This window comes from Myotis davidii, unplaced genomic scaffold (genome assembly GCF_000327345.1).
Source record: "Myotis davidii unplaced genomic scaffold, ASM32734v1 scaffold235, whole genome shotgun sequence".
NCBI classification, from domain to species: Eukaryota; Metazoa; Chordata; class Mammalia; order Chiroptera; family Vespertilionidae; genus Myotis; species Myotis davidii.
This window is the reverse complement of record NW_006287462.1, coordinates 2,212,088-2,225,574: the sequence shown is the minus strand read 5'-3', so window position 1 is coordinate 2,225,574 and position 13,487 is coordinate 2,212,088. Positions and strand designations below refer to the sequence as shown.

Here is a 13,487-nt window from a genome sequence, read left to right as displayed (position 1 = left end):
TCTTTGTTCCCCCCCCCCCCCCCCCCCCGCCCCAGGCAGGGCCAGTTTCTGAATAGAAAGAAAAGGTCCCCAGCTGGGCTCCTTTCTCAGAACAAGCTTTGCAAGCCTGCAACATCTTCCTTGGAGACGGGTCAGCTGGGGGCCCTCCCTGTCCTCCAGGAGGAATTCCTGCCTGCGGCGCGCACAGGGGCCCCTTTGTTGTCCGAGGTTGTGAGAAGTTAACCACGGCTTCGCACGAGGAAATATCTTTTCCTTGTGTGAGGGAATGATCAAAGAGGAATGTCACTTAAACCAAGGAAAACAAAGCGGGGATTTATATCGAGGATCGCCACAGAGAAGAAAGAGCCTTGTGCCTGCCGTGGAGCGCAGGAATCTGCAGGACGGGGTGTAAAATGCACTCGTCCTCTGGCGGACTTCAAAGTGTAGTCCTTAGTGTATGTCAAAGTGTTCAGTCTTCTTTTAAAATATAAAACCTCCTTCTCTTGTGCATCTGCCCCGCTCACAAATATTTCCAATCTTTCCCCAATGTTTACCGTGAAACCTTTTCTCATTAAAGAGAACACGTATGTTTTGTGTGCATATATTTATATATAATATACATGCATAAAAATACATGCAATTATACACACATATGCACATGAACGTATAAGCACACGAAGTGCAGGGAAAGGGGACAGAGGTCAGCCCTAACCATAGCAACCTAACCCCGTGCTCGGGGTTACATTTTTTCCCAGGGTTTGTTTCAGTTTGTCCATCTACTGACCAGTTTCACACAATATATAAACAACTTCATATCCTGCCCTTTTCCGCCTAACAGGACGTCTCCAGCCTTCCCCATGACAATACAATGACTGGCTTAAACGATGGCAAATTATTCCGGGGTGAACCTCTGCCAGGGATCCAATCCCCTCCCACCCCATAGCTTCCCATGTTTGGGACTTTCCATGCTCGGTACAGTCACCCTCCTTGCACCTTCCAAGTTCAAAGTCTACGTTGCTGACTGTAAACATCACATGACTGTAATGTGTGTGATGATTTCCCTTTTCTTCTGCCATGAAGTGCAGGTGACCTGTGGGGCCCACAGCTAAAGAGCAGCCAGGAGCTGTTCCTTCATCACAAACCAGAAATGCGGGATCCACAAAGCACTGCCGCGGTTCAATCTCAGCACTCCGGGGAAAGGGGCCAGGACAGCCTGGCCGGCAGGAGCCCTCCTTCCCAAACAGTTAAAGACCCCGCACCAGGGACCACAAGGAACCGCATTTGAATTCTCCACTCCGAGTGCATTCAGCTCTCAGCCGGGTGTCTCTCTTAGCGTCAGGGCCCGGGAACCATGGCTGACAACCGTCAGGTCAGGAAACCGTAGCTGCTCCATTGCCCTTTGGGTATCGCCCGTTCTCTTTGTGAAGTCCTCATTCTGTCAAATGTTCCCACATGTGCAGTATGAGACATTCCGCTCAGATGTGCAAACTATCTTCAGTCCCAAGGGCAGGTGGGGGTGGGGGAGCAGGAGAGGCTGAACAGGGGACCTCATTGAGGTGAACTGGGCCCAGGTCAGCAGTGTAGTTAGTTACACTCAACAGATCTTCAAAACCAAAACTTGGGGCTCTAGCTCTGATGCATGAGTGTCAGTGTGAGTGCATGACAGTGTGTGAGCGTGTGTGTCTGTGTTGGTGGTGATGGTATCTGATACTTGAATATCCATTATGTCAGTGGTCGGCAAACCGCGGCTCTTGAGCCACATGCGGCTCTTTGGCCCCGTGAGTGTGGCTCTTCCACAAAATACCACGTGCGGGCACGCACGTACAGTGCGATTGAAACTTTGTGGCCCACGCGCAGAAGTCGGTTTTCGGAAAGGAGATAGACGAAACAAGTATACAAGACGAGTGTGGATGGGAGGGTTGGAAGGGGTACGTACCTCAATCAGATTGAGGACGTTTTTAGCAAAGGCCAGCTTAGGAGTACCCTAATTAAGTTAATAACAATGCACCTACCTATAGAGTTTAAGTTTAAAAAATTTGGCTCTCAAAAGAAATTTCAATCGTTGTACTGTTGATATTTGGCTCTGTTGACTAATGAGTTTGCCGACCACTGCACTATGTGATTGATACTTTATACTCGCTATTTCCCAACTTCCCAGCAACTGTAGGAAATAAGCATCATTAGCTCCATTTTATGAATAGCAAACCTAACTACCTCATGTAAGGTTACACAACAAGTAAATGCGGGAACAAGGATTCGGAGTTCAAGCTTTCTCATATACACCATGAAGTCCTCAACATGCCAGGCTCTATGTCACTCTCTGTTGGGGGAGGCAGGGAATTCGAGAACATGGGCTACAGGAGGTCAGTTAGCCCGGGCTTCCCATTCACTTAGGGCCTCAAATGTAGACTCTTGACAACCATCTCCAAATACGAGCCCAGAGCTATACTGACAGGATTGAAAAAAGGCAACGTTCACCACACAGAGCTTTGAACTTCAGCCCCATTTTTTCATAATAAATCACCCAGGTTTCCTGTGAACCAACACTTTATCTCAAAAACAGGAACATTCTGTCACCTTCATGCTTGGGTGCAACATTGCAATTTGCACATGGAAGCATTTAAAATATTCTCCCATTTTGATAACCCTGCTGTGTCATTATTTTAGTACTTTAATACACCGAGAGCCTCGAAAACAACACGAAAAGGCAATGCAAGCCTCTGTCAACCTCTGAGAGATCTTGATCTCATACTGCATGTTCACAAGTATCATGCAGAAGGAAATATTAGGGACAGACTTCTGTGCAGTTAGTTTGAGGGGAATTCTTGATGGGGTCTACTCTCACATACCCTTTGTAGGGACTCCATTATTTGTGATTCCTTAGGTATGTATATCTTAAGAACCTTAGAGCTGATATCTCATGGATTCCACACTTTGTATTGGCATGTAAGTAATCAATCTCCGCAGCTCTATCATGATGCCACCGGTCCTCCAGTTTCTGGGCCTGCCCCTTGTCATGCAGGCAGGCAGGCAAGCTCCCTGCTGTCAGAAACCCATCCCTCTCAGCCACGAGTGACTGAGACCACATGTATTAACAGGAGGGACTGGAGCACCTCAACCACGTTGTCCCTGGCTAAATTCTTCTCCATCTACAGTGAGATTTGTAAGGTGTTTTTACACCCTGGTTAATCTATCAGTTTTAGGAGGGAGAGGAAGAGAGAGAGAGAGAGAGAGAGAGAGAAAGAGAGAAAGAGAGAGAGAGAGAGAGAGAGAGAGAGAGAGAGAGAACGAACAAATAAATGGCTATTAACCTGCTGTGAATGAAGACACAGCATTTGTGGTGTGGGAAGGCCCTAAAAAGACATTATTCTAACCCACATTGCTCCCCTCTAAGCAACAACAAAATCACAAGAGACCAAAAACTTCATCAGGGTTTCCTTTCAGATCATTTCTGAAAAATTAGGTAAAAACAGACATCTCAAGAAGGTAGAGAACCTACATCAGAACCAGAAAAAAAAATTCTGCCTCATCAGCAGGGAAATGTGTACTGTGATTCCCATTACTTGGCAATCCATCTACTTTCCTAGGGGAGCCAAGAACTCTGCAGATATGATCTGTCTCCATCAGATGACTGTTCAAACCTGAGTCAAAAATAACTTGCCCAGATATTATTTTCATCCCTTCCACTCAACCATCCCTAATTCTACATCAGCACTTTTCCAGAAAATATCAGAAAGGTCTCTAGTTGTTTTTCTTTCTTCCCTCCTTCCTTCCTTCCTTCCTTCCTTCCTTTCATTCACTTTCCCCCATTAATAAATATTAGATAACCATCGGAGCATGATGGAAAGGAGGGCAGCTCTCAATATTTTGTGTATTAAAGTTTGCTCAGAGAAAGTGAAAAATTTGGTCACAGAAAGTTTGCTAATTCTTAAGCTAAAATCAACAAAACGGCCCTACCTTCCACAGTGTGGAATGTAATAAGAAAACACAGTGTTGTAGCAACAGTCCGAAACCAATTAAGGGAGAAGTAAGTAACTAAGCATATAAAAATATGCGTGACAATCCACAGATCACCGTGTTTCTAGAGAGTGGTACAGGTGAGAAGTAAAACAAAACCAGAAATTGATATGCTCTTAAACTACTTTTAATTCACTCAACTAAGTAAATACAAGACCGGTTTGAATTTCCAATTTTTCAATCCTTAATGTTTTCTTAGCTTGATATACTAACACATAAAATGTATTAACTTACTGTTCTGGGTGTGGCAGGGGGTGGGGTGGAATCCTACTGCTTAAGCCAGAGATAGCCAGAAATGGAGCCTATAATCTTCTTTAGCAAAAAAGGGTACATGAACATATAGCAACAAAATGCATGACATTTCAGGAGAAACTTATCTGTAACCCGCTTCTGGGTAGTTTGAAGACTTCTTGGCAGTATTCAGTCTTGCTGGTGGACTAATGCAGAAAATTCAACACCAGAAGTTGACATGCTTTTTAGCTCTTCTTTCTTTTTTTTATTTTATTTTTTTAATTACAGGATAAAGAGCTATGTTCTGATTTCAACTAAATTCAAAGGGTGCCAATGTTTTGGGGAAGGCATGACTTTGACTCTGCAGTTCTGGCCCGTGAAAAGTTTGCAGAACAAATCTCACAGGCAGAGGTGTGGTAGCAAATGTTTAACAACTGATTCTACAGAAACGAAAATGTTTATTATTATAAATAAGGGATGTGTTATATGGTTTCAAATAAAGATTAAACAATACTTTCTTTTTATTTGGACAAATTAATTTTCACAGGATGTTTTGAGTTTTTCTGGACTCCTCTATTTATAGTCCACCTAAGGTTGCAACTGACAAAACAAGTCTAGTTCTGACATGAATGTCAGTTGATATTTCATTTACATTAACTAGTTGGATGAAAGTGAAACAATAAGCACAAATGTTGGGATTTCACGTGCTTGTTAATGACATGAGCACATTCTTTGCTGAAAAAGATAATAATTTTTTTTTTTAATTCTGGAAGAAAATTTTCCTCAGAAATTTTTTGTGGTTATTCTCATGTAACAGCTAAAGACAGGCAACTTTTATGTTTAATTCGCATTAATGTTTTCTTCATCACGTTCTTAAGCATAGTCAAGCAACAAAACATTAAATTGAACCTGATTTATAGTCAATTTCCGTGGTGTAAATACTCCTGTCATGGCTGATTTCAAGTGAGTAACATTAAGTCATTAAACACAAAGTGAAAAGAGGTGTATAGCCCAGCTGGTGTGGCTCAGTGTTGAGTGTCAACCTATGAACCAGGAGGTCACGACACATGCCCGGGTTTCAAGCTCGATCCCCATTAAAGGGTATGCAGGAGGCTGATCAATGATTATCTCTCATCATTAATGTTTCTATCTCTCTCTCTCCCTGTCCTTTCCTCTCTAAAATCAATGAAAATATATTTTAAAAAAAGAAGAGGTGTATAGTTGCACACCATTATACAATATTTCTACCACATAGTTACAATAGATGTAAAAAACATAGGAAACTAAAGTAATTAGTAAATGGTGAGTTTTGAGTATTTATTAACTTTGTTTTAATATAATGTTTGCCTATATTTTCATAGAATTTAACTTTTTAATACCACCTCACAAAATTTCTGAAATTTCCCAGCCAGTTCAGGCAGGCTCCAGCACAAGGTTTCAGGGTTCTGAGACTCAAGCATAAATTCATTTCCCGGACAATTTTCCCTCAGCCACACACCACTAACCTCCAATAACAGTGACCCTACAGCCCGACTTCTCCTGCTATGAGTTAATCAATCTCAAGACGTGGGATGTCTGGCATCAAGTTCCCAGTAGAGCATTAACACTTAGTGAGAGAAAAAAAAATGACTTCAACATAGTCATGTGACTTTGAGGCAGTACTCAGCCGCCTCACCTGTAGAATGGGGACAGTACTTTTCCTAGGGCTACTATGAGGATTAGAGATAATGCAGCAAAGCTTCTGGAATAATTCCTCAAATACAGCAGGTGTGGAATAACTAAGTGCTTATCCTTAATCTGATGGCAGAATCGCTGTAAAAGATTCCTTTCGTGGATACATTATGGGTCAGTCAGATGAACTGCAACAGAGAACCAATTTCCTTTTTCTTTTTAAAATATTTTTTTACTGATTTCAGAGAGGAAGGGAGAGGGAGAGAGAGATAGTAACATCAATGATGAGAGAGAATCATTGATTGGCTGCCTCCTGCACACCCTACACTGGGGATCGAGCCTACAACCCAAGCATACGCCAGGACCAGGAATTGAGCCGTGATCTCCTGGTTCATAGTTGACACTCAACAACTGAGCCACGCCAGCCGGGCCAGAGAAACAATTTTCAAACTTGACTGACTAAAGAGCGGGTTTGAGAACAAGCCCAGTCACAATCGGATTTCTTGAGTGTCTGGAAGATTGTTTCCTGCCTCCCAAGGATCACTGTTTTCATTTTTTCTCAGGATAAATGGATGAATGAATGAATAAGGTAAATTTGTAACTGGAGTGTTGTAGCACAGACCCAAAAGGTAACTTCCAACAGTCAATATTTAAAACTCATTTGCCACCTGTGAAATTGACGCAGACAACAGCCATTGGGGAAGCATCTTGTTGAGATGACAAATTCTTTTAGTGTTTTTGATATTTTCAATGATATGTTGCCCTATAATCTTTATCATAACTTTTGGGATTCTAGGCCTCTGTAAGATGATTTCTCCACCACCACCCCCTTTTTTTTAGTTAAAGAACACATTAGGCCTGGTGGGTGTGGCTCAGAGGTTCGATTCCCAGTCATGACACATGGCCCAGTTGCAGGCTAGATCACCAGTAGGGGGTGAGTAGGAGGCAGCCGATTGATGTTTCTCATCGATGTTTCTATCTCTCTATCCCTCTCCTTTCCTCTCTCTCTAAAATCAATAAAAACGTTATTTAAAGAAAAAAAATAAAAGGACACATTAATAAAAAAAACAATGCAAAACAACACAAACACAAAAAGGGTTACAGTGTTTTTTTAATATGTGGAATAGGGGTAATCATGCCTCTATCACAGGCTTCCTGTCTCAAATGAACTAAAGAATACAGCCCATGGAATGTGCCCAGCACACCGCCTGGGCCACACCGAATGGTAGCTGCTGCATGCAGCACACTGCACTCTCCCCTCCTTCCAAATCAACTCAAGGTTAGCGAGGGCAGGGGAGCACAGACAACACACCGAGAAGAGGCCAGCTTTCTCCTGTCTACGAAACGATCGATCGATCGGGTAAGCAGGCTGAATTGATCTGTTTTTCCTCCCGGGAGGAGATAGTATTTTCTTCTAAAAATAAAAGGGACAGCAGCACGCTTGTGTTAGTTATTAACCAGATCAAATATCAAGGAAGTCGGAGATTCTAAGACCTCGCTTGTCCTTTTATTTTATTTATAAACCTTATAATTTATTCTGGATTTCAGGAACACCAAGGATTAATTGTCAAGCGATGGGCAATTTCAGCAAATACTAAACGATTCAAGCCCTGAAGGCATGACAGAGCCACCAGCAGTCAGCCTAGCCTTAAGTTATAATTATAGCACTTGATAAACACACAGTATACGGGTGATGCCTTGTAGAAATGTACATCTGAAACCTATGTAATTTTTTCAACCAATGTCACCCCAATAAATTCAATAAAATAATCCATAATCATATGACTGGGGAGAAAATACAAGGGAAGAAATACATAAGAGTCTTAAAGCTAGAAATATTAAAAGAATTAATGGCTGTATTCTAAAGTACCTACATTATCATAAATATATTTATGTAGCACATTATGGAAGACGATTTGATATGTTTCGGGGGGAAACCACAAAATTTAGCCTAGAAACATATGAAAAGATGTTAAATTTAGCATCATTCAAATTCTGAGATTTGAGCTCTAGTTGCCATTCCTCATGTGTCATAAAAACTCAAGCTAGATTCCTGGGCAGGAAATGTTCTAAATCGAAAAGTATATGATCAACCAAACATGACCAGTTGTCAGAATTAAAATCTCAAATGATAAACAGTGAACTAGATTACCTAAATTGATGTGTTAAGAGTAATAATAAATTGAGTGTGCCTGTGTGTGTGTGTATGTGTGTGTGTGTGTGTGTGTGTATGCATGCCTATGTGCAAACTTAAGCTGAAACAAATAAGTTTTTCTCTCCTGGGGGAATTTACATAATAATGTACACCAGGGCTTGAGTTCCTCAAATTACAGTGTTTTTAAATTTGAACACACATTGCTATGCAGTTCTACGTGAATTTGGAAAGAATGCAAAGTAAACTTCCAGTAACATCAGTCTTTCTCATTCAGTCCCAATCCCTCCCTTTCCCGGCTATAGTGAGCGAATTTCCTGCCCAGGAAAATGCTGAGGTGAATCGATAGGCCTTCTTCCTCTCTCTGGGCAATTAAGTGTTTTGTTTGTATTTTTTTCCTGAAGCGTTTTCTTACCTCACCAGGCTTGTGATGTCATCAGACCTACATCGGAGCTGTTCTGTTGGTCTTCCTTTTGTTCTTTCCCAAAGAGGTGCTCCAAAAGCTTATATTCCAAGACTAAAATCCTAGCAGGTTCCCCGAACTTCACACAGGTGTGCAATGGTTAAAAACCAAACAGAAAGCCCAGCCCTGGGCCCTCCTGGCTGGGGTGTGGCTGCAGGTTGGCGGTGTGGCTGAGGGCTATTGCTTAACCAAACCAAACACTCAGCCCTAACCGCTGCCCAGGTACAGTGATTACATACTAAACAGAAGGAGCGGTACACCTCTCCTCGCTGAAGACGTGAATGAAGACAGGAAATCCCTTTGGTCAAACCCCGCGGGTTCCATACGGCAGTGCTCTTTCAACCCTGAGCGTTCAAGCACTGGCCGGAGTAAGAGCCCACAGCTTACTTCCGAAAGCTGATGCTTGACATAATTAAAATCGGTGGAAATGGAAAGACTCAATTTTAAAAATTCTGAAATGAAGCCAATATCATCACTGATATTGGTATATTATGGTTCATACTTTACACTTGACAAAGTGTAATACAAGTTGGGAGCAAGGCTGTGAATTGACACACACACACACACACAGAAAAAACTTCCAACTATACAAAATGTATCCCATTTCCATCACTCATGGCAAATTGCACTGAATCATTTCAAGTGAGCAAGGCAGTTCTGTAATGTCACTAGTCCGTTGAGGCACTTTAGAAGTTCAAAGCAAATACAGATCCAAATATTTTGTAAGATATTGCTACAAATTTTAACAACCAAAAGGTATTTATTGTGCATCTTTATGTATCTATATACATCTATATGCATCTATATGTATCTAGCACTGTGCTAGTCAGTATGGAAAAATTAAAAAGTATATGACTCATTCTCTCCAAGAATTTTAATAATCTAATTAAGAAGTCAAATCTGGCCTGGTCAGGTGGCTCAGTTGGTTAGAGCCTTGTCCTGTACATCAAAAGGTTACAGGTTTGATCCCTGATTGGAACAGGTATTGGAAGCAACTAATCCATGTTTCTCTCTCATATCAATGTTTCTCTCTCTCTCCCTTCCTCTCTCTTTCAAAATCAATTTAAAATATATACTTGAGTGAAGCTTAAAATAAACAAGTAAATGAAAGAGTAACAGAAACCTATATACGGAATGTTGTCAGGTCTGACTTAAGTATCTTTTCTGTAGGGTGGTGGAAGGAAAACCCAGAAGAACAGAGGATTGGAATTCCAAGTTTACAGAACATATTGATGTCCTGCTTTGTACCTAGTTGCTAATAAATGTGGTTTAAAAATATATATGCAAAGTGAAATAAGTCAAACAGAGAAAGCTAAGAACTATATGGTTTAACTCATGTGTGGAATATAAAACTGAAACTTATGTACATAAACAGCAGTGTGGTGGTTGCCAGAAGAAGTGGGTGGGGGAAGAAAGGGGTCCTAATATGAGGTGACAGGAGAAGATTTGACTTTGGGTGGTGGGCACATGGTCCTATATACAGATTTTTAAAATTAGTAATCCACACATGTAACCTACATGTTCATGTTGACTAATGTCACCCTGATAAAATTTAAAATAATTAAAAGAAAAATATATGCATCCCCATGTTCATAGCAGCACAATTCACCATAGCTAAGATTTGGAAACAGCCTAAGTGCCCATCAGCAGATGAATGGATTAGAAAACTGTGTTACATCTACACAATGGAATACTATGCTGCTGTAAAAAAGAAAGAATTCTTACCATTTGCAACAGCATGGATGGAACTTAAGCATAACCAATGGACACAAGACACTGGGGGGTAGGGGAGGACGGGGGAAAGTCAAGAAGGGGGGCAGAAGGAGACATATCTAATACTCTTTGTAATACTTTAAGCAATAAAACAAATTTTTTAAAAAACACTGAAACATTTTATCCTATATAATAAAAGCCTAATATGCTAAAAGAAAAAAAATATATATATGGAATATTTGGTCTGAGATTTGCTTTCATTGTATCCTGGCGGGACTGGTGCTGAGAGGGGCTAATTCTCACTCACCTCAAGCTTTCCTGTGGCTACCTTTGTCCCATTTAGTTGGATTTTTTAGATGCTGGGAAGACCTATTTTAAGGTTAAAGATGATGGGCCCTACCTCACTGATTATGTGGCTGAGCATAAATCCTCTAGGTTCAATTTTAGTCCCATGAAATGAGGATAACAACTCCTGGGCTTGCTGTAAAAATTAAAAACAATTGCATACACAGCCCAATTAGCTGCTCACCACTAGTTTCCCTCCCGATTCCTGTCCTGTTGTTACACTTTTCCTATCCCAGAGAAACGTACAAATGTCAGCAGAATTGAAAAGTATAACTTCTTTCCCTCTTTTTTCCATTTTAATTTCTTGGGACTGAACAGATGTTGGAATGTAAAGTTGGTGCCTCTATTACCCCATCTTGAATCTGGATGCTGAGAATCATCGGAGGCTGGAATCCTTTCCCTTCCCTTCCCTTTTCTGGCACCGAGAGTCCTTCCTCACCCTCTTCTAGAATCCCTGTGCCCATTCACACTCCAGGACTCTCCCTGGGTAATTCCTGCTTTGGTCTCTCTCAGTATCACCTCAGTTGGCCTGCTCCTGCCTGGCTAGGTGGCTAAGTCGGTTAGACGGTCTCCTTGTAAGTAAAGGTCATGAATTTGATCCCTGGTCGTCAGGGCACATATAAGAATCAACCAATGGCCGAGACCGGTTTGGCTCAGTGGATAGAGCGTCGGCCTGTGGACTGAAGGGTCCCGGGTTCGATTCCGGTCAGGGGCATAGGGGATATTCCCAGGTTGTGGGCTCAAGTTGGTCAGGTTGCATATAATAAGTGGAACAACAAATCAATGTTTCTCTATTTCTCTCTCTCTCTTTCTTCTATCAACAAAAAAATAAGTTTTGAACTGCTCCTGAATTTTATTAAAACTAATATAGTTATATATATACATATACATAACATATACATATACATCCATCCATATCTTTTCAATAAGAGAAGTGGGAGAAATGACAGTAACAGCATTTTGGAAGCTAGAAGGTGGGTGGATGGTGGCCCCTCAGTCCGTAGACCCAAGAAAGCTGAACAAGAAGCTGGCGGTGGAACAGATGAGCACCGTCTTTGACGTGCAGGGTCCTCAGAAGGCTCCAGGCAGCAGACGCCTCAGGCAGAGGGTGGGAGAAGGGGTTGAACTGTGTTTCAGAAGCAGGTGACCCCCCTCTCTTTTCCCCTCCTGTCAGCAGCTGAGTGACAGCACCTCCCACCTCAGCAGCAGCCTGTGGTGAGGGCAAGCCCCGATGTCTCAGAATTAGGGGACACACCACGCGATGCTGGGGGTGAAATGCTATGGGGAGATGGGAGGTTAAGTAAGTAACTATGGACACAGCATATGGAGATTCCTCTTTTCTACTTCTCACCCTCATCTCCCAAATACTGGCAGCTGGGCCCTTACCTTCCAGGCAAGAGTTGGGGGGAGTTTTCCTAGGGGACCTGACCACCCCATGAGGAAGGCCTGCAAGATCCTGGCATTAAAGTTCCCTATCAACTGGCTCAGCCAGATCATTGCAGCAGAGGTCACCAGCATCCCCTCCCACACGTGTGTGTTCAGAACTTCACTGTTTAGTCCCTACTCTTACCTGTGAGCAGAGCACCAATGCTACCAAAGAGCCAAGAAAAGCCAAAAAAAATCTGGAGACATTCAGAATTATGAAGGAAAAAGAAAATTTCCAAAAGTATTATTAAAAACTTATAAAGAGAAATACAAGGTATCTTGAAGGCAGAAAACAATGCTGCTAGAAAAAAGGGTGTTCAGAGAACAAAAAAGACCTCTTAGAAATTAAAAACATGACAGCATAAATACAACCCTCAGCTGAAAGAATCAACACTAAAACTGAAGACATCGGAACGAAAAGAAAAAGAAAATACCCCCCCCCCCCCCAAAAAAAAACACCAGATAAATAATCCAGGAATTCCAAGGAAATCTAGAAAACAAAACACCCGCAGGAGAAGAAATCATTAACAATGTAATTCAAGAAAATTCCCCAAAACTGGAGGGTAGATTTTCTAGATTTAAAGGGCTGGCCCACTGAGAGCCCAGCACAGTGGATTTTATAAGTCCCACACTGGGGCACCTCACTGTGAAATTTCACAACACTGGGATAACACATCTTCAGTCAACTTCCAGAGAAGAAAATGAAGTTAGACATAAAGAACAGGAAACTGGAATAGTGGGACACTTTTCAACAACCATACTGTAGATAAGGAGACACTGAAGCAATGTCTCCACAATTCCGAAGAAAGAACAAAGAAAAAAATTTTGAGTGAAAATGAATTCCAACAAGGAACTCTCTGTATAATCACTCTAACAATCAGGTGGGGAGATGGGATACAGACAGTTTTAGAGAGACAAAAAAATATACATATTTTTTACTTCCATGAACTTTTTCTTAAAAAGCCACTGGAGGACGTGGTCCATGAACACGAGGGAATTAAACAAGACAAAGGGAGACATGAGGTCTAGGAAATGGGAAGGAAGTGAGGAGCTCTTCCAGGAGTTGAGGGCAGGAATTGCCAATGTGTCCGGATAGGGAGGGCAACCAGGCCAGGGGAGCAGGCCAGGGGCTTATGAGAGAGATTTCTGCAAAAGCATGAAGTTGATACAACTGACAGAACACCTGATAGGAAACTGGTAGAATCATGGAACATCTTGAGAGAATATTTAGACAACTGGCAAATATTTAAATACTGAAAGAACGATAAGTACATAAAACACACACACACAAGAAAAACAAACAGATAAAAATAGGCAAGTAAAAAGAAAACTACTAAAACCAGGAATAATGATGCTGGTAAGAAACAAAGAGTTTAATATATGCCCCATTTCTGAATAGCATATGTAGTCATAATAATGTAAACCTTGAATATATTTCTAATCAAAACTGAGATACATTGTGTGCATGGGGAAGAAAACGAAGAGCTAAGT

General features: G+C 41.6%; 1 protein-coding gene across 4 annotated transcripts in view; it reads right to left on the bottom strand.

The window, feature by feature from the left end:
* Positions 1-13,487, bottom strand: part of LOC102756189 (chromosome unknown open reading frame, human C4orf19) — a 70,104-nt gene that overhangs the window by 21,655 nt on the left and 34,962 nt on the right. Inside the window, exon 1 of one of the 4 annotated variants that reach the window (XM_015561000.1) lies at positions 8,466-8,595. The exons of 2 other annotated variants lie outside the window; for them this stretch is intronic. The gene's annotated coding sequence lies outside the window, so the exon portion shown is untranslated. Of the gene's footprint in view, positions 1-8,465; positions 8,596-13,487 lie in introns of those variants that run through there. One more of the 4 variants, XM_006759278.2, reaches the window with a different exon arrangement.